Source organism: Pseudorasbora parva, chromosome 14, assembly GCF_024679245.1.
Source record: "Pseudorasbora parva isolate DD20220531a chromosome 14, ASM2467924v1, whole genome shotgun sequence".
In the NCBI taxonomy this organism is placed as follows: Eukaryota; Metazoa; Chordata; class Actinopteri; order Cypriniformes; family Gobionidae; genus Pseudorasbora; species Pseudorasbora parva.
Window position 1 is genome coordinate 47,169,173 of NC_090185.1, and position 16,854 is coordinate 47,186,026.

Genomic DNA, 16,854 nt, shown 5'->3' on the forward strand with positions numbered 1-16,854 from the left:
CAAAAACTGCCCACTTAATATAAAGTGTGGAACCCGTGGTGATACCCAGGAACTAATGTGTACTTACACTGGAAATACACAAAAACTGCCCACTTAATATAAAGTGTGGAACCTGTGTTGATACCCAGGAACTAATGTGCACTTATGTTGGAAATACACAAAAACTGCCCACTTAATATAAAGTGTGGAACCCGTGGTGATACCCAGGAGCTAATGTGTACTTACACTGGAAATACACAAAAACTGCCCACTTTAAATACAGTGTGGTACCTGTGTTGATACCCAGGAACTAATGTGTACTTACACTGGAAATACACAAAAACTGCCCACTTAATATAAAGTGTGGAACCCGTGTTGATACCCAGGAACTAATGTGTACTTACGCTGGAAATACACAAAAACTGCCCACTTAATAGAAAGTGTGGAACCCGTGGTGATACCCAGGAACTAATGTGTACTTACACTGGAAATACACAAAAACTGCCCACTTAATATAAAGTGTGGTACCTGTGGTCAATACCCAGGAACTAATGTGTACTTACACTGGAAATACACAAAAACTGCCCACTTCAAATAAAGTGTGGAACCCGTGGTCGATACCCAGGAACTAATGTGTACTTATGCTGGAAATACACAAAAACTGTCCAAGTAAAATAAAGTGTGGAACCTGTGTTGATACCCAGGAACTAATGTGCACTTATGTTGGAAATACACAAAAACTGCCCACTTAATATAAAGTGTGGAACCCGTGGTGATACCCAGGAGCTAATGTGTACTTACACTGGAAATACACAAAAACTGCCCACTTAATATAAAGTGTGGTACCTGTGGTCAATACCCAGGAACTAATGTGTACTTACACTGGAAATACACAAAAACTGCCCACTTAAAATAAAGTGTGGAACCCGTGGTCGATACCCAGGAACTAATGTGTACTTATGCTGGAAATACACAAAAACTGTCCAAGTAAAATAAAGTGTGGAACCCGTGGTGATACCCAGGAACAAATGTGTACTTACACTGGGAATACACAAAAACTGTGTTGATACCCAGGAGCTAATAAGTACTTACACTGGAAATACACAAAAACTGGCCACTTAATATAAAGTGTGGAACCTGTGTTGATACCCAGGAACTAATGTGTACTTACACTGGAAATACACAAAAACTGCCCACTTAATATAAAGTGTGGAACCCGTGTTGATACCCAGGAACTAATGTGTACTTACACTGGAAATACACAAAAACTGTGTTGATACCCAGGAGCTAATGTGTACTTACACTGGAAATACACAAAAACTGCCCACTTAATATAAAGTGTGGAACCTGTGTTGATACCCAGGAACTACTGTGTACTTACACTGGAAATACACAAAAACTGCCCACTTAATATAAAGTGTGGAACCCGTGTTGATACCCTGGAACTAATATGTACTTACACTGGAAATACACAAAAACTGCCCACTTAATATAAAGTGTGGAACCCGTGGTGATACCCAGGAACTACTGTGTACTTACACTGGAAATACACAAAAACTGCCTACTTAATATAAAGTGTGGAACCTGTGTTGACACCCAAGAACTATTGTGTACTTACGCTGGAAATACACAAAAACTGCCCACCTAATATAAAGTGGGACCTCTATTTTATTACTTTAGCATTAGCAATTACTTTAGCAGGGTTTTTTTTTTTTTTGCACTGTCTAGTGACTTTTGAGGCATTTGCTTGAACAGCTACAATGTTTCTGTACATGTCCAAATTCACTTTGTTTGTGCCATCAGCAGTGAGTTACATCATCACTTACAGGACTAAGTAAAAATGACTTTGGCCCAAACAGTATGGAGGGCAGGGCACGGAACCTTTTAAGACAGTACAGTAAAAAAAAAAAAAAGTCAAACTGTGTTGATGAAATGCATTGGGTTAACTCTGGTAATGTTGATTTGGTGTAACAGCGAGCTGTACATATTTCCAAAAAATATTGTAAACTCTAGTAATGCTTTTTTAATAATTGTTATTTGTGTTGCTGGTATAAGTAGCAGAAGGCAGGAAAAGACAGGAAAGTAAATGTTTTATACCACCATACTTTTTACAACTGGGTACTTTATATTGTAAAATTAAGTAATATTGTGGGAATTCTTTCTTTCTACAGAACCATACAGTAGAGAGAATATGGCCGGAAATAAACAAGCGGGTTAATTTCTCAATCAAGAGTGCTCTAATCCAGATGGTCGACCAGGAGTCTTTGCATCTGAAGGATGGATTGTCAAGATACTGTGTGTCCAATCTTACATGTGAGATCAGCAGGATTGGAGTACAGCGATTTGTTTGTGCATGGAATAGCCATAATATTCTAGGTATGTGGGATATTGGCTACACTGTTTTACATTTTGTTTAGAACAGTTTTCTGACTTATTCTTTACTATCGGACAACAACATTCAGTTTAGCTGAATCAAGTGCTAATATATAAACCATCATTCTAATGTACTTGATAAAGTTTGACAGTGTAGCAAACAAGTTCTCTTAGACATTTACTTAATTTATTGAAAATATCAAACCAGTTTTACTGTATTTTTCCTGTTTGTGTATGTTTATAATGCACATTGAACCGTTTTATCTATAAACTTTGTGTAAATTAATTATATCATACAATTAAATTTAGTTAATTAAAAAAAATATTTATAGGCAAAGGCGTTCCTAATCTACTGGCCACAATTGGATGCAAATCAAGGATCTCAGAGGACCTTCTGCCGATGGCGTCAGAAGCTTCTGAGCTGTACAGACTGTTACAAACCCTTTTGTTAAAAGTGGCTACGTAAGGGTTTCACAACATAAAGGACACGTGAAACATGAGTGCACTGCATTAACATTTATTATACCCACGAACATCTAGAAACTCACGAAACATGTATCACAGACACAGAAACATACTTCACTTCAAATAATATGAAGATAACAAATATTAACAAGACGAACAGCAAAGTAATTTAACTAAATCAAAAGAAACCGGAAAGCTTGTTTGCTGGTTCCCCTCTCTCCTGCCATGCTCTGCTTCAGTGTCTTTATTATAGTGGATCCAAAATGACTCCAACGAGGTGCAGGTGTATAATGACACACAGGTGCTGACCTAATAATGAACTCAGACACAGAGAAAAACACACTGAGTCATGACGTCGTTACAAGGAGAAGAAAACACAAGACACAAACTGTAACAAGACAGACAATGGGACACAGTTTGACAGCTCCATCCATATTTGGCACTTATTCATTCCAGTCTGAAGAGGGCAAAAGTAGAGCAGAGACTGAATTTAATGTACTTTATTCTGACCTTGCAAATTTGTTCAACTATACTGTAAATGAACACTGCAGGCCATACCAAGATTGTTTAACTGAGCTTATTAACATCACCAGAAGATGTGCATAGTTGTTTGACAGCATCTTCACAGCTGGATCTTGTCAGACCATGCATAATATTTTGCTTCTGGCATACATTGTACATGTATTAGATTATGTAAGAAGAATGATATATCCCAGTTATGTCATTTTGGAGAGAAATTAAGTCCTTTGGTTGTAATGTAACACTTTAGAGGTAAAATTGTTTATTTAGTTTTTCAGATGTTTGTGTCAGTAAAACAAAATGACTACTAATAAATGTAATGTCAATGAACTGTTCTCAGATATGAAGTAAATGCAATACAACATTTTACTACTCAATATCTCTAATTTTCTCTGTCACAAACAGATAAGCCTATATGAACTGATAACACTAATGAACTGATAAGACTAATTAACTGTTAGAATACACCATCTATGTGCATATTATATATACAGAACATTTAAATCTGTGTTGTTGTTTTTTTACGGAACAAAAACAAACAGTTATACTGACATTTTAAACTTCCATAGATCGTATAACATTTAGAACTTTAGAAAGCCCAGCAACATGGACCACATTTTCAGTTGAAATCGGCATTTCACGCAGCCTTGCCCCCCCTGGATTACTGTATCTACACAGGTGCGGCAGCCAATCAGGCTTCTGCAACATCGTGCAAGCACTGGACTGTCCATCACACCTGCAACAAACATAACACAGAGTGAGAATTATCAGTTTTAACCCTTCAAATGCATGACTGATGGCCAGGATTTATTCCACATATGGTTCTTATACATTCATCTTTGCATTGATCAGTAAATAAAAAGACATTACTATATTGGTTTGTTATAATATTTGTATTTGTCATTGTATGGAGTCACTGCACAGGTTAAGTTATTTCACTTAAGATTAAAACCAGCTAAAATCTCTCTTTGGCTAAAATGTCATTTTAAAAACATGGCTATTTTGTAATTAATATGACTTAATGTTTAGTTCCTAGTATGTTAAGGGAATGGATCAGCCTTGTGACAAAGAGGTTCAAACAGGAAGTAGAACGTGAGAATGTAGCGACTTTCTATGTTTGTATTTGAGGGGATGTAGGTAAATGTGATGTCATGATTAAATGACTTTTGTCTTATATAATTATTTTTGCTTTAACTAAAAGGTATCCATGGCTCTAACTTTGCTCCCTGTTTGTGATTATGGACTTTTTTGGGTTATGATTTGCTAATGCTCTTGGCAGATCCATCACAATGACTGTTTCAGAAATCAGTATTACATATTAAGGACAAGGAATTTTTTTTATCACAGATAGGTGTCTAAACTGTCCAAATGGTATAAATTAATTAATTAACAAAATAGTCAAATAAAGCATATTTTGTTGCCTGTTGAGATTTGGATGGGTTCATTTTGAGCAGCTGCTTCCCCACCATCCTCACTGTACTCGTCAGAGCGCAATTCAGGATCTGACTCACATTTGGGATCTAAACCATTGGATACATTCAAAATATATGACTGTTGTTTTTATTATTTTCTAAATCTACATTTTGAGCTTTGTCATTAGATCCACTATCAAGTATTATATATTTATGTATAAATATATATTTTATATGTATGTACCTGCTCTACAGTAAAGCTCGATGTCATGATTTGCTACTTGTACATTCTTTCGTTGTATGGCTGCATTAATTACTATGATTGACGCATCATGACTCAATATTGTTGCTCAAGAAAAAAAAAATCTTGGGTCACTAGCGAAAAATGTAATGTTTATTTTTAAAAAAAAGTTAGAAATCTAGCGTTCGTTGGTAATGAAAAGAACAATAAATACTTATTTAATTTGTTTATTAAGGGGAGGCTAGTGCATGACATCCCAGGTCTCTTAAGACCCGAGATATGCATTTAAGGGTTACAATAACTTTTTTACTTCATTATTATATTCATTTATAATCCTGTATTGTCACGAGTATATAAAACATTTTATGAAAGTCAAGAGTGACGTGTCCGTGTGATGCCTGGGTGACTACTTGCCTCTGTACACATTGCATCTGAAGGATGTTCTCAAAATGTCACACTGCTGCCTTGTGAGGCCTTCGCTCTGCTTGCACACCTCTCTGATCTTCGCAGAAACTGCAGGTAGGCCATCGGCTGCAATAACGACTTCCTCAATCATGTCCTTGAGATCTCCAAGACCTAATTGTCGTTCCTTGATGTGTTACTATAGAAGTAAAACATACAAAAATAAAAAGACAGATGTTGCAATGTTTAATTCTATGTTTTTATGTACAGGTTAAACGATTCATTGGCACGTTCATAAATTCAGTCACTTGCGTCATTCCTCAATAAACCAACCATTTTAAACAATCAGTTGAATGAATGATTAATTCCTGAAGACCATCTATTTGCATTTTTCATGTCTCCTCCGAGCTTCATTGTACAGACTCTAGAAATATACCTAAATACCACTTCAGATGCAGTGTCAGTGTTTCCTCTGCAGTGCAAATATGGATATTGTTAATACTTACTGCAATTATTTGATAACAGCCCTGTAGTGTATTATTGAATTTGATTAGTTTGAAAAATTTGGAATAAAAGATGATGCAAACATTCAATAGAGTTAGAAAAAGTTAATCTAGACTTTGAAGTTGGCTTGAGAAAGAAAAGCGTGAAAGTTTAAAGTAAAACTTGAAGTTTGAAACCGTTTAGACAGACAGACAAACAGACAAAAAGACAAACAGACAGACAGACGGAGGGACACAAATAGACAAACAGATAGACAGACAGACGGATGGACACAGATAGACAAACAGACAGACAGACAAACAGACATATAGATAGAACGTTTCATGACTGAGGTTAGAATAACCTTTGTAAAAGGACAATATAATGTTCATAGATTATTTTAATTTTCTAGGGTCAACACTCATGGACTAACCAGACTTTTCTTCTCTTTCTTCTGCCCATCTCTGCAAACACATCCTCCCTTATAGCAAAGATTCTCCTGGAGCTTTGCTTCCAGTAAGCAGACCCTGTGGAGAATAGAAAAAAGTAATGAAAGTCAGAATGAATACTGTCAACTTTTAGCCTGACAAGCCAGACCCACATCAAGATGTTTGGTCTGGAAACTCACCATAGACAGGGCTCAATCCGAGGGGCGGGATAAACGGTTGTCTTTCAAACTCCCTCTGCACGCGATAGGATAGCGCTACACCAACCGGAGCAACGAAGGTGAAGGGGAGCTCGCTGACTGATTAAACATTCGCCGCATCCGGTCAGCTAAACTCCGAACACATCTTCCCTTTTTAAGAATGTCTTCCGGAGTCGCGGTCAGAGCTGATTCGAAAGACCGCCGCTGTTCGCCAGTTTCTCTGTTTACTAGAAGCACGCAAACGCAACTCGGCCGTCGTCATTATGGCCCCGCCCGCCGACTCTATAGCCTACATGATGTGATTGGGCCGTCCAGATTCTGAGGAATACAGCTCAGATGGGTATTGAGAGTTCCTAGACGACACTTGCGGGCAAATTAAATTAGCTGCCGCTAGGGTGCGTCTAGATTTCTAGGCTAGAGGTAGACACATGACTGTGTTATCTACAGATGGAGATAAAGAAAACAGCACAATATCAGAAAAAAAGACAGTATTATTACTGATTACAGTTATGGTACCGGGGCCGAGTCTAGAAAGGGCTTTCATCTGTGTAGCTATAAATTCCCCTCTTTGCATTAGATGGTAGGGTATATCATATATATGACGGTTGTCATATCCTATCTTGGTTAAGTAAATAAAATAAGCAAATAAATTATAGAATATTTTAAACACAGGAAAGAATAATGCGTTGCAACCAAATCAACCAGAGAACAACAGCGATATTAAAATACATACTCTTATTTTATTGCTTTGTGTTTTATTAAAATGTATTATAATGTTGTAACAACAACGAGTTTATGAGTTTAAGGTCTCGGGGAATAATTAACTCAAAAGGGGTTCAATATTCAATATTCATGAATTTATGAATATAATTTGCCCGTCATTCATTACGTATTAAAAATTTCCCGATAGGGAAAATTGTTTAATTAAATACAAGTAACCCTTTATGAAATTGCTTGAAATTATCCTACTAAGTTCGTCCACCAAATTAGTTATAGACTTTTCAACTCAATTCTCCATAAGGGATCACTGCTTTACGAGCGCATAAGAAACATTAACTTTACTGATCAGGACAAGTTCAATATTTCAAATGGTCATACAGTTTACTTTACTAACATAGTAGCATAAGCAGTTAGGTAACTTAGATCGCAAGTTTCATTGACTTTGTGTATGTGGGAGAACAACAGACCCAACTCATTAAATGTTTTTTTCGGAGGTTTAATAAACACAGACTAAAAATAACACTACGATTCACACAGAGAGTACACACTAAATATGCATCAAGAAAGTAGACATGTAGGTATTAACGAAAGAATACATAAAAGAGAATAATGAATAGAATGAAATTAGAGAGAGATAAAAGAGAGAGATGGGGGAGAGAGAGAGATGAGAGAGAGAGATGAGACAAAGCATTTAGAGGTAAAAACACAACTTTCCTTCAGTTCAACCACTACGACCTTCACGGAGCTTGTCCCAACGGGACAATACACACCTTCTTTACAGCAGTTTAAATTGTATAAGAAGAAGAATACTTGCATTTCTTTTGGTTTCGTTTTGGCTTCTCGCTTGTGTGTGTGTATATATGTCTGCGTCTCAGGTAGCTCTCTCCGAGGTCGGGAGGTGACGTAGTTTTCCTTTAGCGGCGTTTCGGGTCTACCTCCTGAAGTAGCCCGTGGCTAGTAAGTTGATGGAACGAGGAACAAAGGATTGTTGAAGACCGGATGGTAGAAACGGAGTTTCTTGAAGAGGAGTTTCCAGAAGAGAAGAGTTCAGAGGAGAGTTTCAGAAGTCAAGCCGGGAAGAAGTTTCAGAAGCGAAGAGGGAAGTCACGAGGGAGATTGTGGTCTCCACTGGTCTTTTAAGAGAATTAATCCACGCCCCCTTCTGGCTAATTCACCCAATCCAGAGGGTGAATTCGGTAGCGGGAAAAGTTCTCTTTGTCTCATTTTATGGCCTATTTTGCATGTTCCTGAGGTGTCGTAAAGGGGTGTTGATTTTGTATGGTTTTACTCCCAAGTCGGCTAAACATATTAATGATACATTTCACAATCCCATTTTGTGCATCATTGAGTAAGTCAAAGAAATAGGAATATTTAGATATCAAACACCTTATGGCTGGGAGATATTAAAACAGAGATACAATTTTACACAGGAATACAAGCATTTAAAATGAGCTTACATTGTTTCTATGCCATGACTGAGTAGGCCTGAGTCAAGGAGCATGCATATACACACCAAGCTACCTCGTATACAGTCTAGAATAGTCTTAATTAAAGCTTCATAAGGAGTGTGTGTGTGTGTGTGAGTCCTTGTGTATTGACAGGAGCCTTGGCGCCTTTCGGTCTGGGGAATGAAAAGGGGGGGGAAACAGGGTTCGAGTCGTGTGACCCGATCAGGGCCTGTGTTATTGGACGGGGTCGTAAAACTGCCGAAGTTGTCACTTCCCCCAGACTCTGTGGCGTGGCTCTTAATTTACATGCGGCTAAAAGCTACCCCCCCCCTTTTTACAATCAACACTGGGTTCCTCTTTGATCCTCATTGTAAGAGACCACAGACGCTACAATGTATATCTCAAAAGGATACTTGCGCGCAGCTGTATCCGTACAGAATCCGTTCAGCTGCAGCACCGCAGGACTTTTATTCTGTTGTGCGGGACTGAGGAGGAAATGATGACCAATCAGCAGAAATGGGCGTATATTCCTGCCCACGTGTAGAAATCTTTCTTTTATGTCTGTCTATGGTAGAAGAAATTCATCATAAAAAAAACAAAGAAAAGAAACCCTAGCTGTTTTCAAAATTTTCCATTTTCAATATTTCCATGACTTATCCAGTTGGTAGTAGGCTAAGTGATGGATAAGGATTTTCTAAAACACATTTTAAAGATTGCACTGCAAGCCTGGCATTGCTGTTTTAGGCTACTTTACATGTAGATAATAATCAATATTAACAGCAAATCACTATTTCTATAACTATTATATCATTTTTACAACTTAATTTAACCTACTTAAATCTTGGTCACATTTTTATTGCAGTTAAATAGTGCCACGAGGGAACGATTCTTAAATCGTGACCAAGATAAGTGTTAAAAGGAGCTTTGAGGTGTAATTTTTGTTAAATTGTCTCTATTGTTTTACTTAGAAAAGAAATGTAATTAAATGTGGAGGGTCCGTGTATGGTTGTAATCTTCACGAAAACCTTAAATATACAATGAAGTAAGTAGCTCCAAGAATATTGCAGCGTTAAATGTTAATTCTTTTGTGCGTTAATTTATACTATGGTCACGATTTAACTAAATTAACTGAATTAGACTACTATGCGTGTAAAAAAAAAAATATATATATATATATATATATATATATATATATATATATATATGGTATTCATTTGTAACCAGAATTTACCTAAAATGATGGAAATAAACAAACTATGTCCTTATTAAAATGAGCTAGGGAACTATTTAATAAAAATACAAGTTGAAACAAAATCTTAGTGACTATCGTTACCTAACCCTTTTCCTTCATGTCCATAATAAACATGATCATACCTTAAAAATCCTGGCCAAATTGTCAGCTGTCACATCGTCCTCTCTTAGGACAGCTGACAAAGTCCCCCTTTTTAATGTGTAGGTCGTTCTCGTTCCAATATTGACAAGCGACATTTTGCACAAACTGTTGGTAGAACGATATAACCGCCAAATTTTGAAGCAACCAGTTAAGTGCACTGGAAACTCCGCCCCGCAGACGATTCTAAATATTTCACTGGTCATTTCATTTTCGTTGCTTAGACAACACTAATCAAATAACCCCTATGGAACTATGATTATTATTATTTTTTTCATAGACGCATTTCGTCTATGGTGTTAACAAAGGCTTCGCGAATATTGTACAAAAGGTTTTTCAAATATCTTTTTTTTTTTTTTAAATGTCGTGCCCTACATTTATAACGCTATAGCAACATAGCGTTACATTACCATGGCAGTAAATTACAAAAACTAATTAAGCTACTGCTTGCATATGGAGGACTAAATTACTAAAAAATTTATAATTCAATAAATAATGAATTCAATAAAACAACAATTAAATGTACCAGTTTATTCTGAAATGTAATAATTCAATAAATAATTTATTAATATAATAATTAAATAATTATTTTAATTAAATATTAATTAAATAAATAAATATATTTATTTATTTTGTAAAATCACATGAAGACACAACATTTATACCGCCCACTGCCTATTGATTGGCATTTGTGAAATGTCCTCTATTATTATGAAAAAAATCTTTGGGATAATCGTGCTTTGGAAATGCATGACTTGTCAAATAGGTGTCAAGGTTGTAAATGCAGCATATTATTATGAAAAACAGCTTTTTGAAAAAGCACTTTTAATAATACTTTTTTATTTTTAAACAAAACAATAGTGTGTGTGGAAGAGGTAATTGGGAAATATATTAAATAAATGTTGTGTTTTCATGTAATTTTACAAAATAAATATATATTATTGCAACATAATATGCCCTACCCACAAAGCCGACTTTTTTTTTTTTTTTTTTTTTTTTTACCGGCTTGTTGTGGGCAGCTGTGGGGCTGTGTGACGATGCGGACTCGGGGGAGAGATAGCTCGCAAGCATCTCTTCCCCGCGAGACATCGTCGCCTCTGAATGATAGATACAGACCCATAATCTACGCGATGCCTCGGCAAACACGCGATCTGAGCGACCCAACCCCGTAATCTACACGCTGCCTCGGCAAGCGCGAGATCCGCGATCGAGTTATAGAATCTATATTGTAGACCCGTGATCTACACGCTGCCTCGGCAAACCCGAGATCCGAGCCACTAGATTCAGCCCCTCGTAATCTCAAACATGCTGTCTGCTCGCCATTATATTGTTCTTTCTCTTTCTTATTTTATTTATTTATTTATTTATTATTATTTTTTTTTTTTTGGCGAACTTCTTGACACTCGGCCGGCCAGTCTAAACTTAACCTGGACACAGTGCGAGTTACACCAATAGCTCCTCTTTTTATGAGTGTGTGTGTGTCGTTTTCTTTTGGCAGATCATCATCATCAACAACATCCAGTTCCTCGGAGCTGGAGTGCTGCTGCGTTTGTGCCTCAGCGCGAGCGGAAGAAAACCGCAGAGCGTGCTTCCAACTCGCTAACTGAGGCATGAGATCCAGCGGGTAAAGGCAGAGATAGGGGATCACCCGTCTCTAACCCCGCCACTAGATCCAACTGCGATCCCCAGGACGCGAGCCTCCACTGCGCCTCGGCAACAGCGGGACCCGAGCCCTGAGGACCGCGAGCCAAAGCACTCTCCTCGAAGAGTGCCCGGCGTGATCTTAATATGCGCATTGGGAGTCTCTCGCAATGCTCGCATTCAACCCCCTCGAGAGCTGACTGGGCATGCTCGAGCCCCAAACACATCACACATTAGGACATGTGTATCCCCACCCGTGATGTAACGTGGGCAGGGAGGAACACAACACCTATACGGACTTGCCATATTTGTTCCTTTCTTTTTTTTTTTGAACACACACACAATAAATGGACATGCAATTCACACAGAGCGCTTGTGAAGACACAGAAGCTGGTGACTGTTTGGTCCAGGAGTGCTTTATAGCTTCCTGGTCGATGACGTCACCCGCCCGTGACGTATCGTCCCGCTATTGGACTGATTACACAAGTGCTTCATGACATGGTACGCAGAGGCGTCCCCTAGCGTTTCGATGCAGCTCGAAGTTCCCTCGAGATAGGGAACTACATTACCAGTGATGCTGTGCAGTCTAAAACAACATTATGAAGCTGCAGACTCGGAGCCTGCATCTACAGTCCCGCACTCAGAGTCCCGCATTCTCAGACCTCTCGTTTTTTTCCGAAACAGCGCCTCCTGCTGTTCTGAAGATCGTACAACACCCTTATCCAAATAGGATGCAATATTACGTTATCGTTTCATTTAAAGTTTTCGTTTAAAAATAAATTTACACAAAATAACGCTTTTGCAAACATCTTTGCATTCCCAAAAAATGTCATTGTTTTCTCTGACTAAGTACGCAGTAGATTTATTTATTTATTTAATAAAGAGTGTGGGCAATTGAAAGAAAATTACTGATGGACAAAATACAATTACAGATTGAATGAACTATCCTCTGAAAAATATTATGTGATATATCGCAACAAGTATTTTGTTTTGTTCAATGTTTCTTTCAGGTTCACATGCTAATGGTCTAATTAACATATTACACGCAATGCTAACATGACAAAACCATATTTTTTTATATCTGGAATGCAAAGCATAACTCACACAAGAATAGACAAAACACCAATAATAAACGAGTCTGTAGGCTACTTTAACTATCACCTAAACATCATATTGCGGTAAACAGGACAAAGCAAAGAAAAAAGTAAGAAAGAATTGTGTTAGTGACTGTACTTTGCATCTTCAATTGCATAAGGTAAAATAATAACTAGGCCTACTGTAAATAATACAGTTTACAGTTAGTAATACAATTTTTGAATTGTACAGATATGTTTATTATTGGTGTTTTGTCTATTCTTGTTTGAGTTTTGCCTTGGATTCCAGATATCAACAGGTTTTTTAATGCTAGCAATGTATAATATGTTAATTAGACCATTAGCATAGGTTGACCTAAAAGAAACATTGGAATTGGAATTAAAAAAACATTGTAGCAATATAATATCACATAACATTTTTCAAAGGATAGTTCAATCTGTAATTGTATATCTTCCATCAGTAATTTTCTTTTATTTAAAAAACAAAACAAAAAACTAAAACAAAAAACTACTGGGTACTTTGTTAGTCAGAGAAAACAATGACATTTTTAGGGAATGCAAAGATATTTGCAAAATCGTTAATTTGTTTAGATTTATTTGGAAAACTTTAAATGAAACGACACAGTAATAATACATCTTATTTGGATAAGGATGTTGTACGGTCTTCAGAACAGCAGGAGGCGCTGTTTCTTAAAAACGAGGGGTCTGAGAATGCGGGACTCTGAGTGCGGTACTGTGGATGCAGGCTCCGAGTCTGCAGCTTCATACTACTCATGTAAGCCAAAAAAACTCATTAATAATTCACGCAAAAAACACAATGCACACGTTTAGACAATTTCACATGCATGAAATCAAATTTACATGCACAAAAAACTATTCACGTGCGAAAAATAAAATTATATATTCATAAAAAAAACATTTCACAAAGGTAAAATACAATTTGTAGATTTACAACTGTGCATAAACACTTTTGAATGTTTAAAATTTACAAGTTTGTCCTTGAATGTGAATGTGCAAATCGTTATTCGCGTGTGAATCGCCTTGGATGTGTGTGTGCGTGTGTGTGTGTGTGTGTGTGTGTGTGTGTGTGTGTGTGTGTGTGTGTGTGTGTGTGTTTTGAGACTCTCCTGGCAGTGCTCTCCTCCCACCCGGAGCAGTCGTATTCTTTAGCCAATCAGATTTAGGCTTATCAATCGGCCAATCATAGTCACGTGAGGGCGGGCCCACCTGTTGTTACGTCATCAACCTTTGCCCACAGTTCGTCATGGGGCTAAGCAGAGGTTTGCACAATTTGATCTGTTAATTTCTGTTTAGTGAAACTATGAAGTTAGAGATCAGTTATAGTGATAGTGTATTAAATATTAACAGATGTAAGCCATTGCTGTGGTAATCAGATGTCCCATGGAGACATATGAAGAGGAAATTATGCTTGTTTTGTTGTATATTAGCTGCAGGTAATGTACAGAGCCCCTCAGACAGCTCTCAGCTCATCTGGATGGCCAATAGCTCCCACTTAGCACTGGCCTCATTGGGGTTGTTTTTTAAATACACTTTAAAGATATTTTGCTATTTGTGCAACAGTATACAGTTTTATATTATTACACATTTATTGTTCCCCTGTATGTTTTTGGATTACACAACCTTTCCTCATCTGGATAGCAGTTACATACATATAAATTCATGCTTCTTTATTCTCTTTTATATATATGTACTTAAATATATACTTTATATATTTATAAAGTATGAAGGAGCACAACATATAGTACAGAGAAATATATATATATATATATATATATATATGGGTGTTTCTGCAACTACGGGCACTTTTGACTATCCCAATTTTTAAAAAAATCAACCTTTTTGAATTTACATTTTAACCATCATGGTCTGTAATACACATAACAATGTACACAAAATGTAATGTAGTCGTTAAGATTTTAATCTGGAACATGTTTATTTTTTATGTTTTTGGGGTCATCTTCTTAAAAAGTGTCCTTACCGCAACGTTACAATAACGTTCATTTCATACATTTTCCTTTATTTGTTTCTAAAAAAAAATATCATATTTAAATAGCTTTTTCAAATTTTACACAGTTTTGTAAATACTGATATAAAAATGATAATATACAAAATAGGGAATTTCATGTTTTTTTCTATGCCATGTAAAAAATTTACAGTAACCTTAGATGTCAATTGTCTCCATACGCACAAAATTTAACATTTATTTTTTTTTGTAACAGATTTTGCAATTTCAATGTGTAAATCATGTCAGCTTAAGTGTTAAAATATTTTTTTTGCAAATGAAAATGTGTAAAAAATAGAAAAAGAGCAGTGCTGCGGTAATGACATCTTGTGTCGGTAAGGACACTGTTAAAGTGCCACGAAATCAAAAACAGGCTAAAGAACAACAGTAAAAGAAACAGGTATTGCATGCAAGATACTGCAAAAATGCTACTAAATAACTCTTTTAATTAACTCTTTTAACTACTTTAAAAACATTTACATTTAATCATTTAGCAGACGCTTTTATCCAAAGCGACTTACAAAAAAGGGGAGAGCCATAGAATCAACGAAACAAACAAGGCCAACAACCTGTAAGAGCTGTAAGAAATCTCAATTAATTAGCACGGTACACTATTTTTTTTTATTTTTTTTTTTGGGACAAACAAACAAAAATTAATGGATAGTTAAGTGCTAAAAACATTGTCTCCTAAAGTTGATGCTGCACAAACCTTAGTAATAAAATAACACAAACCCATAGCACTAACAACATCTCACCACAACATTTTTTTCTCATTAATGTACACACAGCACCCCATAATGTCAGAAAAACACAGAATTGTTGAAATTTTTGCAGATTTATTAAAAAAGAAAAACTGAAATATCACATGGTCCTCAGTATTCAGACCCTTTCCTCAGTATTTAGTAGAAGCACCCTTTTGATCTAATACAGCCATGAGTCCTTTTGGGAAAGTTGTTCACACCTAGATTTGGGGATCCTCTGCCATTCCTCCTGCAGATCCTCTCCAGTTCTGTCAGGTTGGATGGTAAATGTTGGTGGACAGTCATTTTCAGGTCTCTTCAGAGATGCTCAATTGGGTTTAAGTCAGGGCTTTGGCTGGGCCATTCAAGAACATTTTAAGGGTTGTCATTGTCTTGTTGGAAGGTGAACCTTCGGCCCAGTCTGTGATCTTGAGCAATCTGGAGAAGTTTTTCGTCCAGGATATCCCTGTACTTGGGCGCATTCATCTTTCCCTCGATTGCGACCAGTCGTCCTGTCCCTGCAGCTGAAAAACACCCCACAGCATGATGCTGCCACCACCATGCTGGTGATATTTTTCTCCACACATACCGCTTAGAATTAAGGCCAAAAGTTCTATCTTGGTCTCATCAGACCAGAGAATCATTATTTCTCACCATCTTGGAGTCCTTTAGGTGTTTTTTTAGCAAACTTCATGCAAACTTTCATGTGTCTTGCACTGAGGAGAGTCTTCCGTCGGGCCACTCTGCCATAAAGCCCTGACTGGTGGAGGGCTGCAGTGATGGTTGACTTTTACAACTTTCTCCCAGCTTTGCATCTCTGGAGCTCAGCCACAGTGATCTTTGGGTTCTTCTTTACCTCTCTCACCAATGCTTTTCTCCCCGATAGCTCAGTTTGGCCAGACGGCCAGCTCTAGGAAGGATTCTGTTCATCCCAAACGTATTGCATTTAAGGATTCTGGAGGCCACAGTGCCAAGTGGAGCAGAAATATTTTTGTAACCTTGGCCAGATCTGAGCCGTGCCACAATTCTGTCTCTGAGCTCTTCAGGCAGTTCCTTTGACCTCATGATTCTCATTTGCTCTGACCTGCACTGTGAGCTGTAAGGTCTTATATAGACAGGTGTGTGGCTTTCCTAATCAAGTCCAATCAGTATAATCAAACACAGCTGGACTCAAATGAAGGTGTGGATCAAGGATGATCAGAAGAAATGGACAGCACCTGAGTTAAATATATGAGTGTCACAGCAAAGTCTCTGAATACTTAGGACCATGTGATATTT

General features: G+C 37.2%; 1 long non-coding RNA gene across 2 annotated transcripts; it reads right to left on the bottom strand.

Moving 5' to 3' along the window:
• Positions 1-3,702: 3,702 nt before the first annotated feature.
• Positions 3,703-7,267, bottom strand: LOC137039670 (uncharacterized). Of its 2 annotated transcripts, XR_010897758.1 has the most exons (4): positions 6,503-7,267; positions 6,308-6,401; positions 5,404-5,590; positions 3,703-4,072 (listed from the first exon to the last, which is right to left on the bottom strand). It is a non-coding gene; the product is annotated as an uncharacterized lncRNA (long non-coding RNA). The 2 variants fall into 2 exon arrangements; XR_010897757.1 differs by having other exon boundaries at positions 6,308-7,267.
• Between the last annotated feature and the right edge of the window lie 9,587 nt (positions 7,268-16,854).